General features: G+C 37.8%; 1 protein-coding gene across 3 annotated transcripts in view; it reads left to right on the top strand.

The window, feature by feature from the left end:
* The window catches only part of ADAM2 (ADAM metallopeptidase domain 2), a 110,537-nt gene that overhangs the window by 25,615 nt on the left and 69,518 nt on the right, over positions 1-15,404 (top strand). The gene's annotated exons all lie outside the window — the stretch shown is intronic.

Here is a 15,404-nt window from a genome sequence, read left to right as displayed (position 1 = left end):
TGCTATGTCTAGTTGGTTTATATTAGTGTTCGGTTTCTCCATTCTCTTAATGATCATCTGACCAGATATTCTATCCATCGTTGAAAATGGAATATTGAAGTCTCCAACTATAATTACAAAACTGTCTTATGTCTTCCTTCAGTTTTGTCAATGTTTTCTTCTTGAGGTTCTGTGATTACGTGCATATATGTTATATCTTGGTGGATTGACCCTTCTAATATACATAGTGTCCTTCTTTTTTGTCATTAAACAGGGTTTTTTTTAGCATTTTTATTGATGTATATTATATATTCACATGCCATGTAATCATCCAATGTGTGCAACCAGTGGTTCACAACATCATCATATAGCAGTGCATTTATCATCACAATTGACTGTTTTGTGAAAAATAACATATGTCCAAAAAAAATTCAAAGCACACTGCAACAATTAGTTGCAGAACAGATTTTAGAGTTCAGTGTGGGTTACAGTTCCCCAATTTTAGATTTTTACAACTAGCTGCTCCAAGAGCAGCTAAAAGAACCATCAATATAATGATTCAGCATTCATACTCATTTTTAATCCCTACCTTCTCTATATAACTTTAGCATCACCTTTGATCTTACTTGAACAGCTTTTAAATTAAAACCTATTTTAGGTTTGATATTAGTATGGCCACCTATTTTGAAATATTTTTCCTATTTTTTCACTTTCAAGCCTTTCTTGTCTTTGGGTCTTAGGTGAGTCTTCTGTAATCAGCATACAATTGATCAGGCTTTTGTGTCCATTCTCCCACACTGTGCCCTTTGATTAGGGACTTTAATGCCCTTACATTCATTTTAATTCCCGATAGGACAAGACTTAGTTCAGCCATTGTGCCCTTTGTTTTTTGTATCTCCTATACCTTTTTTTGTCCCTCTATTCCTTAATTGCAGCATTCCTTTGCATATAGTTAATAGTTTTTTTTAGTGAAACAGATTAACACCTTTCTCACTTCTCTATGTATCTGAAATCTTTTCTTTGAGGGTTGTGTTTATCAACTTAAATATATAAGCATTTACTTTGAAATGATACCAACTTAACTCTGCTCCTATGTTTATATTTTTTGTGCCCATAAGATATAACTATTTCTTATTCAATTTATTCTATATCTTGTAAGAAATAAAAAGTAGAGTTAGCTCCCAAGAATATGGTAATACTGGGATTTGTATTTATCCATGTAATTGCCTTTAGTGGAGATGTTTATTTCTCCATAAGACTCTGAGCTACTGGTCTGCTGTCCTTTCCCATCAACCTGATGAACTCTCTTTAGAAATTCTTGTACAGCATGTCTCTAGGTCAAAAACTCTCTCAGTGGACGTCTCACACTCATCCTTATTTTTGAAAGAGAATATTTGCTAGATTTAGGATTCTTGGCTGGCAATTTTTTTCTTTCAGTATTTAAATATGTTGTTCACTGCTTTTGAACTCTGTGATTTCTGTTGAGAACTTTGTAGCTAATCTTATTGGGGATCCTTAGTATGCAACAAGTCATTTCTATCTTGCTGATTTCAGAATTTTCAACTTTGTCATTTGACATTTTGATGATGATTTGTTTTGGGGGTGGATCCATTTGGGTTTATACGGTTTGGAGTTTGTTGGTCTTCTTGGATGCCTATGTTCATATACCTTGTCAATTTGGGGAGTGTTGTAGCCATTACTTCTTGAAATGCCCTTTCTGTCCTTTATCTTTCTTTTCTTCTGTAATTCCCATAATGTGTGTGATGGTATACTTCATGTTGTACAATAGTTCCCTAAGGTACTGCTCACTTTTTCATTCTTTCTCTCTCTACTTTTCAGACTGAATGATTTCAGTTGTCTGTCTTCTAGTTTACTGAGTCTTTAGTCTGCTGGTTCAAACCAGCTGTTGAATACCTCTGGTGTATTTTCAGTCTCCCTTATTGCATTTTTCACCCTGAAAACATCTGTTTCATTCCTTTCTAAAACTTCTCACTCCTCCTTTGTTCTTGTATTGTCTTTTGATTTCCTTTAGTCCATGCCTGTGTTTTCCTTTAGCCCATTAGGAGAATTGATTCAATGTCTTTGATTAGTTGTTCAAATGTTTTTGCTTCCTCTGCTGTTTAATTTTGTGCCCTGAGTGGGCCAACTCCTCTTGTTTCTTTCTCTGCCTTCTGAGTTTTTGTTGAAGTTTGGGCAGTCTGGGTGTCCTAGTTTGAAAGCTGCTGGAATGCAGTATAGTAGAAACCACAGCTTTTAACAAGGGGAGTTTATTAAGTTGCAAGTTTACAGTTCTAAAGTTGTGAAAATGTCCAAATTAAGGCAAGGCTATGAAATTGTCCAATGTAAGGCATCCAGGGAAAGATATCTTGGTTTAAGAAGGCCGACATCGTTCAGGGTTTTTCTCTCAGCTGGAGAGGCATACAGCAAGATCTGCAGCTTTCCCTTCAACAGCTTCCCCAGGGCTCTGTCCATTCTGCTGCCTGTGTAGGTTCTCTCTCTTCCCTCTAAAGTTTTTTCAAAATGGCTCCCTCTTTTTTTTTTTTTTTATTAACAGAAAGAAAAGGAAAAAAAAAAAGAAATTAACACAACATTTAGAAATCATACCATTCTACATATGCACTCAGTAATTCTTAACATCATCACATAGATGCATGATCATCGTTTCTTAGTACATTTGCATCGGTTTAGAGGAACTAGCAACACAACAGAAAAAGATATAAAATGTTAATATAGAGAAAAGAAAAAAAGTAGTAATAATAGTAAAAAAAAAAAACAACAAAAAAAACCCCTATAGCTCAGATGCAGCTTCATTCAGTGTTTTAACATGATTACTTTACAATTACGTATTATTGTGCTGTCCATTTTTGAGTTTTTGTATCGAGTCCTGTTGCACAGTCTGTATCCCTTCAGCTTCAATTATCCATTATCTTGCCCTGTTTCTAACTCCTGCTGGACTCTGTTACCAATGACATATTTCAAGTTTATTCTCAAATGTCCGTTCACATCAGTGGGACCATACAGTATTTGTCCTTTAGTTTTTGGCTGGACTCACTCAGCATAATATTCTCTAGGTCCATCCATGTTATTACAAGCTTCATAAGTTTATCTTGTCTTAAAGCTGCATAATATTCCATCGTATGTATATACCACAGTTTGTTTAGCCATTCTTCTGTTGATGGACATTTTGGCTGTTTCCATCTCTTTGCAATTGTAAATAATGCTGCTATAAACATTGGTGTGCAAATGTCCGTTTGTGTCTTTGCCCTTAAGTCTTTTGAGTAGATACTTGGGAATGGTATTGCTGGGTCGTATGGCAATTCTATATTCAGCTTTTTGAGGAACCGCCAAACTGCCTTCCACAGTGGTTGCACCCTTTGACATTCCCACCAACAGTGGATAAGTGTGCCTCTTTCACCGCATCCTCTCCAGCACTTGTCATTTTCTGTTTTGTTGATAATGGCCATTCTGGTGGGTGTGAGATGATATCTCATTGTGGTTTTGATTTGCATTTCTCTAATGGCCAGGGACATTGAGCATCTCTTCATGTGCCTCTTGGCCATGCGTATTTCCTCTTCTGGTAGGTGTCTGTCCAAGTCTTTTTCCCATTTTGTAATTGGGTTGGCTGTCTTTTTGTTGTTGAGTAGAACAATCTCTTTATAAATTCTGGATACTAGACCTTTATCTGATATGTCATTTCCAAATATTATCTCCCATTGTGTAGGCTGTCTTTCTACTTTCTTGATGAAGTTCTTTGATGCACAAAAGTGTTTAATTTTGAGGAGCTCCCATTTATTTATTTCCTTCTTCAGTGCTCTTGCTTTAGGTTTAAGGTCTGTAAAACCGCCTCCAGTTGTAAGATTCACAAGATATCTCACTACATTTTCCTCTGACTGTTTTATGGTCTTAGACCTAATGTTTAGATCTTTGATCCATTTTGAGTTAACTTTTGTATAAGGTGTGAGATACGGGTCTTCTTTCATTCTTTTACATATGGATATCCAGTTCTCTAGGCACCATTTATTGAAGAGACTGTTCTGTCCCAGGTGAGTTGGCTTGACTGCCTTATCAAAGATCAAATGTCCATAGATGAGAGGGTCTATATCTGAGCACTCTATTCGATTCCACTGGTCGGTATATCTATCTTTATGCCAATACCATGCTGTTTTGACCACTGTGGCTTCATAATATGCCTTAAAGTCCGGCATCGCGAGACCTCCAGCTTCGTTTTTTTTCCTCAAGATGTTTTTAGCAATTCGGGGCAACCTGCCCTTCCAGATAAATTTGCTTATTGGTTTTTCTAATTCTGAAAAATAAGTTGTAGGGATTTTGATTGGTATTGCATTGAATCTGTAGATCAGTTTAGGTAGGATTGACATCTTAACTATATTTAGTCTTCCAATCCATGAACACGGTATGCCTTTCCATCTATTTAGGTCTTCTGTGATTTCTTTTAGCATTTTTTTGTAGTTTTCTTTATATAGGCTTTTTGTCTCTTTGGTTAAATTTATTCCTAGGTATTTTATTCTTTTAGTTGCGATTTTAAATGGGATTCGTTTTTGATTTCCCCCTCAGCTTGTTCATTACTAGTGTATAGAAAAGCTACAGATTTTTGAATGTTGATCTTGTAGCCTGCTACTTTGCTGTACTCATTTATTAGCTCTAGTAATTTTGTTGTGGATTTTTCTCGGTTTTCTACATATAGTATCATATCGTCTGCAAACAGTGATAGTTTTACTTCATCCTTTCCAATTTTGATGCCTTGTATTTCTTTTTCTTGTCTAATTGCTCTGGCTAGAACCTCCAACACAATGTTGAATAATAGTGGTGATAGTGGACATCCTTGTCTTGTTCCTGATCTTAGGGGGAACGTTTTCAATTTTTCCCCATTGAGGATGATATTAGCTGTGGGTTTTTCATATATTCCCTCTATCATTTTAAGGAAGTTCCCTTGTATTCCTATCTTTTGAAGTGTTTTCAACAGGAAAGGATATTGAATCTTGTCAAATGCCTTCTCTGCATCAATTGAGATGATCATGTGATTTTTCTGGTTTGATTTGTTGATGTGGTGTATTACATTAATTGATTTTCTTATGTTGAACCATCCTTGCATACCTGGGATGAATCCTACTTGGTCATGATGTATAATTCTTTTAATGTGTTGTTGGATACGGTTTGCTAGAATTTTATTGAGGATTTTTGCATCTATATTCATTAGAGAGATTGGTCTGTAGTTTTCTTTTTTTGTAATATCTTTGCCTGGTTTTGGTATGAGGGTGATGTTGGCTTCATAGAATGAATTAGGTAGTTTTCCCTCCACTTCGATTATTTTGAAGAGTTTGAGGAGAGTTGGTACTAACTCTTTCTGGAATGTTTGATAGAATTCACATGTGAAGCCGTCTGGTCCTGGACTTTTCTTTTTAGGGAGCTTTTGAATGACTAATTCAATCTCTTTACTTGTGATTGGTTTGTTGAGGTCATCTATTTCTTCTTAAGTCAAAGTTGGTTGTTCATGTCTTTCCAGGAACCCGTCCATTTCCTCTAAATTGTTGTATTTATTAGCGTAAAGTTGTTCATAGTATTCTGTTATTACCTCCTTTATTTCTGTGAGGTCAGTAGTTATGTCTCCTCTTCCATTTCTGATCTTATTTATTTGCATCCTCTCTCTTCTTCTTTTTGTCAATCTTGCTAAAGGCCCATCAATCTTGTTGATTTTCTCATAGAACCAACTTCTGGTCTTATTGATTTTCTCTATTGTTTTCATGTTTTCAATGTCATTTATTTCTGCTCTAATCTTTGTTGTTTCTTTTCTTTTGCTTGCTTTGGGATTAGTTTGCTGTTCTTTCTCCAGTTCTTCCAAGTGGACAATTATTTCCTGCATTTTTGCCTTTTCTTCTTTTCTGATAAAGGCATTTAGGGCAATAAATTTCCCTCTTAGCACTGCCTTTGCTGCGTCCCATAAGTTTTGATATGTTGTGTTTTCATTTTCATTCGCCTCAAGGTATTTACTAATTTCTCTTGCAATTTCTTCTTTGACCCACTGGTTGTTTAAGAGTGTGTTGTTGAGCCTCCATGTATTTGTGAATTTTCTGGCACTCCGCCTATTATTGATTTCCAACTTCATTCCTTTATGATCCGAGAAAGTGTTGTGTATGATTTCAATCTTTTTAAATTTGTTAAGACTTGCTTTGTGACCCAGCATATGGTCTATCTTTGAGAATGATCCATGAGCACTTGAGAAAAAGGTGTATCCTGCTGTTGTGGGATGTAATGTCCTATAAATGTCTGTTAAGTCTAGCTCATTTATAGTAATATTCAGATTCTCTATTTCTTTATTGATCCTCTGTGTAGATGGTCTGTCCATTGATGAGAGTGGTGAATTGAAGTCTCCAACTATTATGGTATATGAGTCTATTTCCCTTTTCAGTGTTTGCAGTGTATTCCTTACGTATTTTGGGGTATTCTGGTTCGGTGCGTAAATATTTATGATTGTTATGTCTTCTTGTTTAATTGTTCCTTTTATTAGTATATAGTGTCCTTCTTTGTCTCTTTTAACTGTTTTACATTTGAAGTCTAATTTGTTGGATATTAGTATAGCCACTCCTGCTCTTTTCTGGTTGTTATTTGCATGAAATATCTTTTCCCAACCTTTCACTTTCAACCTACATTTATCTTTGGGTCTAAGATGTGTTTCCTGTAGACAGCATATAGAAGGATCCTGTTTTTTAATCCATCTGCCAGTCTATGTCTTTTGATTGGGGAATTCAGTCCATTAACATTTAGAGTTATTACTGTTTGGATAATATTTTCCTCTGCCATTTTGCCTTTTGCATTACATATATCATATCTGACTTTCCTTCTTTCTACACTCTTCTCCATGTCTCTCTCTTCTGTCTTTTTGTATCTGACTCTAGTGCTCCCTTTAGTATTTCTTGCAGAGCTGGTCTGTTGGTCACAAATTCTCTCAGTGACTTTTTGTCTGAGAATGTTTTAATTTCTCCCTCATTTTTGAAGGACAATTTTGCTGGATATAGGAGTCTTGGTTGGCAGTTTTTATCTTTTAGTAACTTAAATATATCATCCCATTGTCTTCTAGCTTCCATAGCTTCTGCTGAGAAATCTACACATAGTCTTATTGGGTTTCCCTTGTGTGTGATGGATTGCTTCTCTCTCGCTGCTTTCAAGATCCTCTCTTTCTCTTTGACCTCTGACATTCTAACTAGTAAGTGTCTTGGGGAATGCCTATTTGGGTCTAATCTCTTTGGGGTGCACTGCACTTCTTGGATCTGTAATTTTAGGTCTTTCATAAGAGTTGGGAAATTTTCAGTGAAAATTTCTTCCATTAGTTTTTCTCCTCCTTTTCCCTTCTCTTCTCCTTCTGGGACACCCACAACAGGTATATTTGTGCAATTCACATTGTCTTTGAGTTCCCTGATGCCCTGTTCAAATTTTTCCATTCTTTTCCGGATAGTTTCTGTTTCTTTTTGGAATTCAGATGTTCCATCCTCCAAATCACTAATTCTATTCTGTCTCTTTAAATCTATCATTGTAGGTGTCCATTGTTTTTTCCTTCTTTTCTACTTTATCCTTCACTTCCATAAGCTCTGTGATTTGTTTTTTTCAGTTTTTCTATTTCTTCTTTTTGATCAGCCTATGTCTTCTTCATGTCCTCCCTCAATTTATCGATTTCGTTTTTGAAGAGGTTTTCCATTTCTGTTCGTATATTCAGCATTAGTTTTCTCAGCTCCTGTATCTCATTTGAACTATTGGTTTGTTCCTTTGACTGGGCCATATTTTCAATTTTCTGAGCATGATCCGTTATCTTCTGCTGACGTCTGGGCATTTAGACAGATTTCCCTGGGTGTTGGACCCCACAGATTGAAAGATTTTTCTGTGAAATCTCTGGGTTCTGTTTTTTTATCCTGCCCAGTAGGTGGCACTCGTGGCACACGTTTGTCTACGGGTTCCACCAGTGAAAGTTGCTGTGGGTCCTTTAATTCTGGAAAACTCTCGCCGTAGGGGAGGTTCAGCAGCCGAAGCGTCTTGGAAGAGTGCTAGCCGGCCCGGGGATCCGAACGCGGGGAGGGTCGCTGGCCGCCGCAGCACGGGAGAGTGCCTGACCAAATTTCCTAGTCGGCCCAGGGTGCCAAGCGTGGCGGGAGGGCGCCAGCTGTCGCAGCCCGGGAGAGTGCACTGTTCCCAGCCAGACCGGGGAGTCACGTGTTTGGAAGGGACCCCCCGGTCACCGTTCTCTGCAGTCTGGGGATTTCCGACCCAACTCTCTCAGTTGGTCCGGGGGGCCTCGAGTGGTGGGGGCACCAGCTGCCGCAGCCCAAGGGGACCACCTGCCCAATTCTGCCAGCTGGCCTGGGAAGGAGGAAGGGAGGGACTGCGGCCGCTTGCCGTCCCGCCTGGGAAAGCCCGCGCCCCTCAGCGATCTCACCGGAGCTGGTTCTCCCAGACAGTCAGCCGTTCCAGGATAGGGTACGCTGTCCCTTTGATCTCCGTCGTGGCTCCGGGAGCTGCTCTGTATTGTCTCCACTCCCCCAGTAACTGTTCTGGAGGAGGAAAGGTGAGGGTGGCAAGGCTGTCAAGGCTGGTGGCGGAGGAGCCAGTGAAGGCGGAAGAGGGCACGGTGGTGGTTGGAGAGCCACCGGAGCAGGAGGGGGAAGAGGGGAGAGGAGGGCAGGCGGGCTGGCTGCTGCGGGGCGTGGGCGCCGCACGCCGGGCCGGCGGACAAAGAGGGGAGAGGAGGGCGGGCGGGCTGGCTGCTGTGGGGTGTGGGCGCCACGTGCCGGGCCGGTGGACAAAGAGGGGAGAGGAGGGCGGGCGGGCCTTATATTAGTTCTCACTGAATCTATGCAACAGTCCTTGGTTAACACTTCAATCCTTCTCAGGTTACTCAGAGCCTATATCTTGCCCTAGGTGTGCACAGTAACTTTCAAGAATTCTCCATTATGTGTGACAGTTTCCCTTCCAGGAAAGGAGTTCCTCTCCTTCTAAGGATCTGGCCTGTGCTTTTTTGTTTTTAGTCCTGTTTTTTCTCCCAAGCTGCTACAGTCAAGTCAGCTTTGCTCCCCACACTCTGGTCTGCCTTTTCACTCCAGCTTTCATCACTGGGTATGCTCTATGTTTCCATCGCCCACCTCCCCCTTATCATGCAGCTTTTTCTGCCCCTTCTAACTTCTGGGTTACATGGCCCAGACCTGCATTATAAGTCTGTCTTCTTCAGAGCCATATATATATTCTCACTGAGGTGCACCAGTAATCAGGTCCTCGCAACCCACCCTGGAAATGCAAGCATGCCACCCATTCTCCACTGCTGGTCAAGCAGGTTCTAAGGATCCAAACTTTACACGTGCTTGGGCTTCCAAGACACCACTGGGATGCAGACACCACAGGGATTGGAGCGTGGGGGAGCAGCTAGGACCAATAAATGTGACAGTTGCTCTCCTACTGTTTTTAAGATTTTTTGTTTTAATGTTTCCATTTCAGCATCTGCTGATTTGCTCTTTAATCTTGATCATCTTCCAGCAGTTTTAGAATGTTAAAGCTGCCCCTTTTATGTTTGTTTCTTTCTACTGGGAGATGTGGACCACCATGCCTTACGCCACCATGTTGATGATAAACACTCCTTTTAATAACTTTTTTTGGGAAGTTTTGCAACTTTTAGAAATGTTTCATGCCCATTTATCTTAATCTCTGAGCTGTATTCACCAATTCTGAGATCAAGAAAATATCACTTAATATTGTTTTAAATATTATATAAATTAAATATCTACAGTGAAGTGTTATATTTTTATGCAACTTATGTAGCTTATATATCATTTGTTTACCTGTCCAAGATGTTAGAAGACATTGATGAATACCTCTAGTAGAAGGGCTCCATAAAAGACAATTATCTATTGTAAGTTCACTCCCTAGAGTGTAGAACTGTCCTGACAAATACCATAATTGGTTGGGTTAAGAATAGGAATTTACTGGCTAATGCTTTCAGTCTTGAAGTCAAAACTCAATGCTGGGTGGGCCACGGTGGCTCAGCAGGTAAGAATGCTTGCCTGTCATGCCCGTGGACCTGGGTTCGATTCCCGGTGCCTGCCCATGTGAAAAAAAAAAAAAAGCTCAATGCATCAGCAAGGCCATGTTTTCTCCTCTAAATGTCTAGCATTTTGGTGCTGGCTTGCTTCCATCCTTGGCATACTGTGGCATGCACCTCTGCCTCCTCTCATAGGGTGGTTTTTCTCTGCTTGTGTCAGCTCTTCCATTTCCATTGACTTTTTTTGCCTCTAGCAATAGCGATTCAGGTCTGCCCTCATTCAGTCTGACTACACCTTAACTGATAATACATCTTCAAAGGGTTTGATTTGCAAATGGGTTTACAAGCACAATAATTCGAATTAAGATTAAGAACATGTCTTTGTAGGGGTACATATTTAGATCTACCACAATCCCCATGTTTCAGAATTTTATATTCTCAAATAAAAGTTACACACTTTAGGTAAAAACTAATCTTATTGTCAGCAATTTTTGAAAATCATTTGATACATTTCCTTTCAGTGCAAATTTAGCCAAATCCCAAGATTTTTATAGGCGGTGTCATTATTATTTAATCTGGAATAACGGAAGGAAAGATTTGAAATGATTTGCTTAGGGAGTATTATGTATTTTGTAATTATTTTTAAAAAGCTGTTAATACTGATAGTAAAGGCTTGATCACATATGTTAATAGGTTATTAAAAATTATCAGACTTTTGAGATTTAATTTTAGATTTAGATTTTCTATTTTTTGGCATTTTCTTCAATAACATGTTTTTCACCAAAAATGGGTAAAATGAAACTTTCTGTTATCCACCTGACACTATCTAGTCTTACACATTTCTTGCATTTAGTTTCATTTTATTTTTTTAAATTGATTTTCAGTAAAATGTCTCCCATATTGTGACCTCCACTCTCCTTCAGTTGAGATTGAGATTTATTGTGCCAGGGAATTTGGGTACTTCTTAAATTCCCGGCATGGCATCTTGATCAAAGGATGATATATTATAAAATAAGAAGTAATAGATTATATCAAGCTTATTAGTTTTTAAAATTACTTAGTCACACAAAGATTCAGTACTTTGAAACCAAGGTCATTGAGTCTTTTTTGTATGTGATAGAATTTGTGGCAGTAACATGGGCTCATATCTCCTTTTCTCCTTTCTAAAAATTCTCTGTCATCTATATGTACCTTGAGCATTTTCTCTACCTTGTGTTTATCCAACTAATTTCCATCTTAGTGTATTCTGTACGATTTGTCTATTTTTCTATCCTTATACCAATATCATGTTTTAAAGTGTATAGTAGGGGAAGCTATTATAGAACTGCATGGAAATTTGATGAAGTTTTTCACTATTACCTCTGGAAAAACATTTTAATGATTGCCCTGATTTCACTGTTGGTCAACAGAGCTTACAATTAAGAAGGAGAGCTAGCAAAGCAATAGGGAAGAGCATAGGGGAACCAAAACCCACCCTGTGCCTTGCTGTTACTCTTTTACCACTTCAAACCAATGATGAAGGGCAGAACATAAGAACTGCTCCTTCACTTTGGTTTTCACAAATCTTACCTCTTCCCTTGTGGATAGTTCTTACACAGAACCCTAGAGGGAAAATTATACTGAGAAATACAGTTCCTAGCATAATCCAGTTGACAATAGAAAAAGCCAGAACAAGTAACAAATGTAAAAGCTGATAAAATACACCAAAATGTAATTCAAAAAAAGCATTGATAAATTTCAACGTATATTTTACCAAGAAATTATAAAGCATATTTCAAAGTATCGTATGGGTTATAGTTCCACAATTTCAGGTATTTCCTTCTAGCTTCTCTAAGACACTGGAGACTAAAAAGAAATATCAATATAATGATTCAGTAGTCATACTCATTTGGTAAGTACTGTCTTCGTTGTTACAACTCTTCCATCTCATCCGATCCTTCTCTCAATCTTTAGGAATATGTGCAATGACCATTCTAACTTCTTCATGTTGAAAAGGGGTATTGACATTATGGAGTAGAGGGATATAACTGGTTAATGTTCTTGGAGAGACAGATACCTCTGAGTTTCAGAACTTATCTGGCATAGGAACAAACTGGAGGTTTTAGGTTTCTGAAAAATAAACTTAGTGAGTGAAACTTTTATAGAGTTTCAGATAGAGCCCTTGGTATTCTTTGAGGTTTTCAGGGATACTGTTTTGGGGGATTGGCTTACATGACATTTTGTAATATCTCGTTGAAGCTTGCATAAAAGTAGCCTCCAGAATAACCTCTCAACTGTTTGAAATCTCTTAGCCACTGAAACCTAATTTTGCTACATTTCTTTCCCCACTTTTGGTCAAGATGGCATTGTCAAACCCAAGATGTCAGGACCAGGCTCATCCTGGGAATCATGTCCCATATTGCCGGGGAGACTTAAGCACCTGGAAGTCATGTCCTACGGGGGGGGGGGGGAATTCCCTGTATATTTTGATTACTTTAACATCTTTAAGTCTAACCATTTAATCCATTTGCATAGTAACTATTTTCCCTCCAAAGTCTGGAGTATCCTGGTAGTGCATTCTCTAATCCTCTTGCATAGATACAATTCTTTAATGTTTTCTAGGCCAAGGTAGCTTTCCTGGAATTAGAATCATCTTTATATAACACATATCTAAACTCTTTTGTCTCCCTCGATGGCAGTGGCTTTCGCTGTCTTTATACATGTGGCATCTGTCTGTCAAACACACCTATTTCCTAGCATTCTCTTAAGTACTATTTCCTAGATTTTGTTTTATTTGCTAAAATGGACTACTCATGTTTTCTCCAAGTAAGTTTTTTTCAGTTTACATATGATAAAAGATGAAACTAAACTCATTACCAATTCCAGTCTCAGAGATGAAAATAAGCAAGGCTTATGTCAGGCAAATTTAGGCAACTAATTATTAGGTTGTTTGGTAGAAAAAAATAGATTTAAATTCTCTATTCCATTAATATATCTTTACTCTCAATTAAATTAAATGTTTTTGGTGGGAGGTATTTGTGCGTGTCTGTGTTTATTAACAAATTGGTTCTGTGTATGTAAGTGTAGAAGTGTGAACTCTGTTTCTGTGTGCATAATAAATTTGCAAGGTGTTTTGTAACTGAGAGCCAGTATCTTTTTTCATAGAGTCTTTATTATGCATGGTCAATGTTAGAAATGTGAAATATATGGAAAACATTTCTTATGAAGACCTTTGAATACTCTAGCTGCAGAAATGTAAGATCTAGTTCATTGCTATATATGAGTACAGATTTTCTTCCTGAGTCATATAATTTTGAGTTTGCTCTCTTTACCACAGTCATAATATTAAATCATACTGTATCTATTCTTTTTTGTCTGGCTTATTTCACTCTGCATTATATCCTCTAAGCTTACCCATGTTGGCATATGCTCAGGACCTCATTTTTGTCTTACAGCTGCATAATATTCTATCATGTGTATATACCATGCATTGTTTAGCCACTCGTTGGTTGATGGCATTTGGATTGTTTCCATCTTTTGGTGACTGTGAATATTACTGCTGAGAACATCAATGTGAAAATGCCTGTTTGTGTCACTGCTTTCAGCTCTTCTGGGTATATGCTTAGTAGTGGTATTCCTGGAGTATAGGTTAACTTGATATTTAGTTTTCTGAGGAACCGCCAAATTTTCTTCTCCTACAGTGGCTGTACCATTTTACACTCCCATCAACAGTGAATAAATGTTCTTATTTCTCCACATCCTCTCCAACACCTGGAGTGTTCTGTTTGTTTAACAACAACCATTCTTATAGGTGTGAGATGATGTCTCATTGTGGTTTTGATTTGCATTTCCCTTTTAGCTAATGAAGATGAGCATCTCTTCATGTTTTTTAGCCATTTGTATTTACTCCTTGGAAAAATGTCTATTCATAGATTTTGTCCATTTTATAATTGGGTTATTTGTTATTTTACGTTGAGCCCTATAATTTCCTTATGTACACAGGATATCAAACCTTTATCCGATATACAGTTACGAATATTTTCTCCCATTGAGTTGGTTGCCTCTTCACCTTTTTGTCAAACTCCTTTGAGATGCAGAAGCTTTTAATTCTAAGGAGTTCCCATCGCTTCTCTGCCTCTTGGCTAAGATCAAGTGTAATTCTGAGGAATTCCCATTTATCTGTTTTTTCTTTTGTAGGTTGTTCTCTAGGCATAATGTTCAAAAAGCTATTTCTTATTACTAGGTCTTGAGGATGTTTCACCATATTTTCTTCTAAAAGTTTTATGGTACTGTCTTATATTAATGTCTTTGATCCTTTTTGAGTTCATTTTTGTATAGGGTGTAAGGTAAGGGCCCTCTTTCATTCTTTTGGCTATTGAAATCCAGTTCCCCCATGCACATTTATTAAAAAGACTATTCTGTCCCAATTCTCTGGATTGGGAGCTTTGTCAAAGATTAACTGAACATAGATTTGATGGTCAATCTACACACATTTGAGTCAGTTCCATTGGTCAAGACTTCTGTCTTCATGCCAGCACCATGCTGTTTTGACCACTGTGCCTTCATAGTAAGCTTTTAAGTCAGGAAGTGACTTAAAAGTGGGAGTGAAGTGGGAGTGAAGTCCTCCCACTTCACTCTTGTTTTTAAGGATATCTCTGGCTATTTGAAGTTTATTCCCCTTCCAGATAAATTGGATAACTAGCTTTTCCAAGTCTTTCAAATAAGTTATTGGAATTTTGGTTGATCTTGCATTGAATCTATAGATCAATTTGGGTAGATTGATAGAACATTCAATCTTCCTATCTGTAAGCATGGACTTTCCATCCATTAAGATCTTCTTTGACTTCTTTTAAGAATGTTTTATAGTTTTCTGTGTACACGTCTTTTACATCCCTGGTTAAGTTAATTCCTAAATACTTGATTCTTATAGAGGGTATTTTGAATGGACTTTTTTTTTCTTAATTTTCTCCTCAGTGAGGTCATTACTTGTATATAGAAACAATTCTGATTATTGTACATAAATCTCGTATCCCACCACTTTGTCTAATTTGTTTATTAACTCAAGTAGCTTTGTCATAGATTTCTCAGAATTTTCCAAGTATAGGATCATGTCATTTGCAAATAATAAAAGGTTTACTTCTTCCTTTCTGATTTGAATGCCTTTTATTCCTTTCTCCTGCCTAATTGCTCTGGTTGGGACTTCTACTGCAATGTTGAATAACAGTGTCAATGTTGAATTGACAATGGGTACCCTTGCTTATTTCCCATCTTAGGGGGAATGCTTTCAATTTCACACCATTGAGAATGATGCTGGCAATGGGTTTTTACATACATGTCCTTTATGATATTGAGGAAGTTTCCTTTGATTCCTACCTTCAGAAGTATTTTTATTGGAAAAGGATGCTGAATTTTG

The sequence above is a fragment of the Tamandua tetradactyla genome, chromosome 3 (assembly GCF_023851605.1).
Source record: "Tamandua tetradactyla isolate mTamTet1 chromosome 3, mTamTet1.pri, whole genome shotgun sequence".
Classification (NCBI taxonomy): Eukaryota; Metazoa; Chordata; class Mammalia; order Pilosa; family Myrmecophagidae; genus Tamandua; species Tamandua tetradactyla.
Note: the sequence above shows the minus strand (reverse complement) of the source record. Positions and strands in the feature narration are given on the sequence as shown.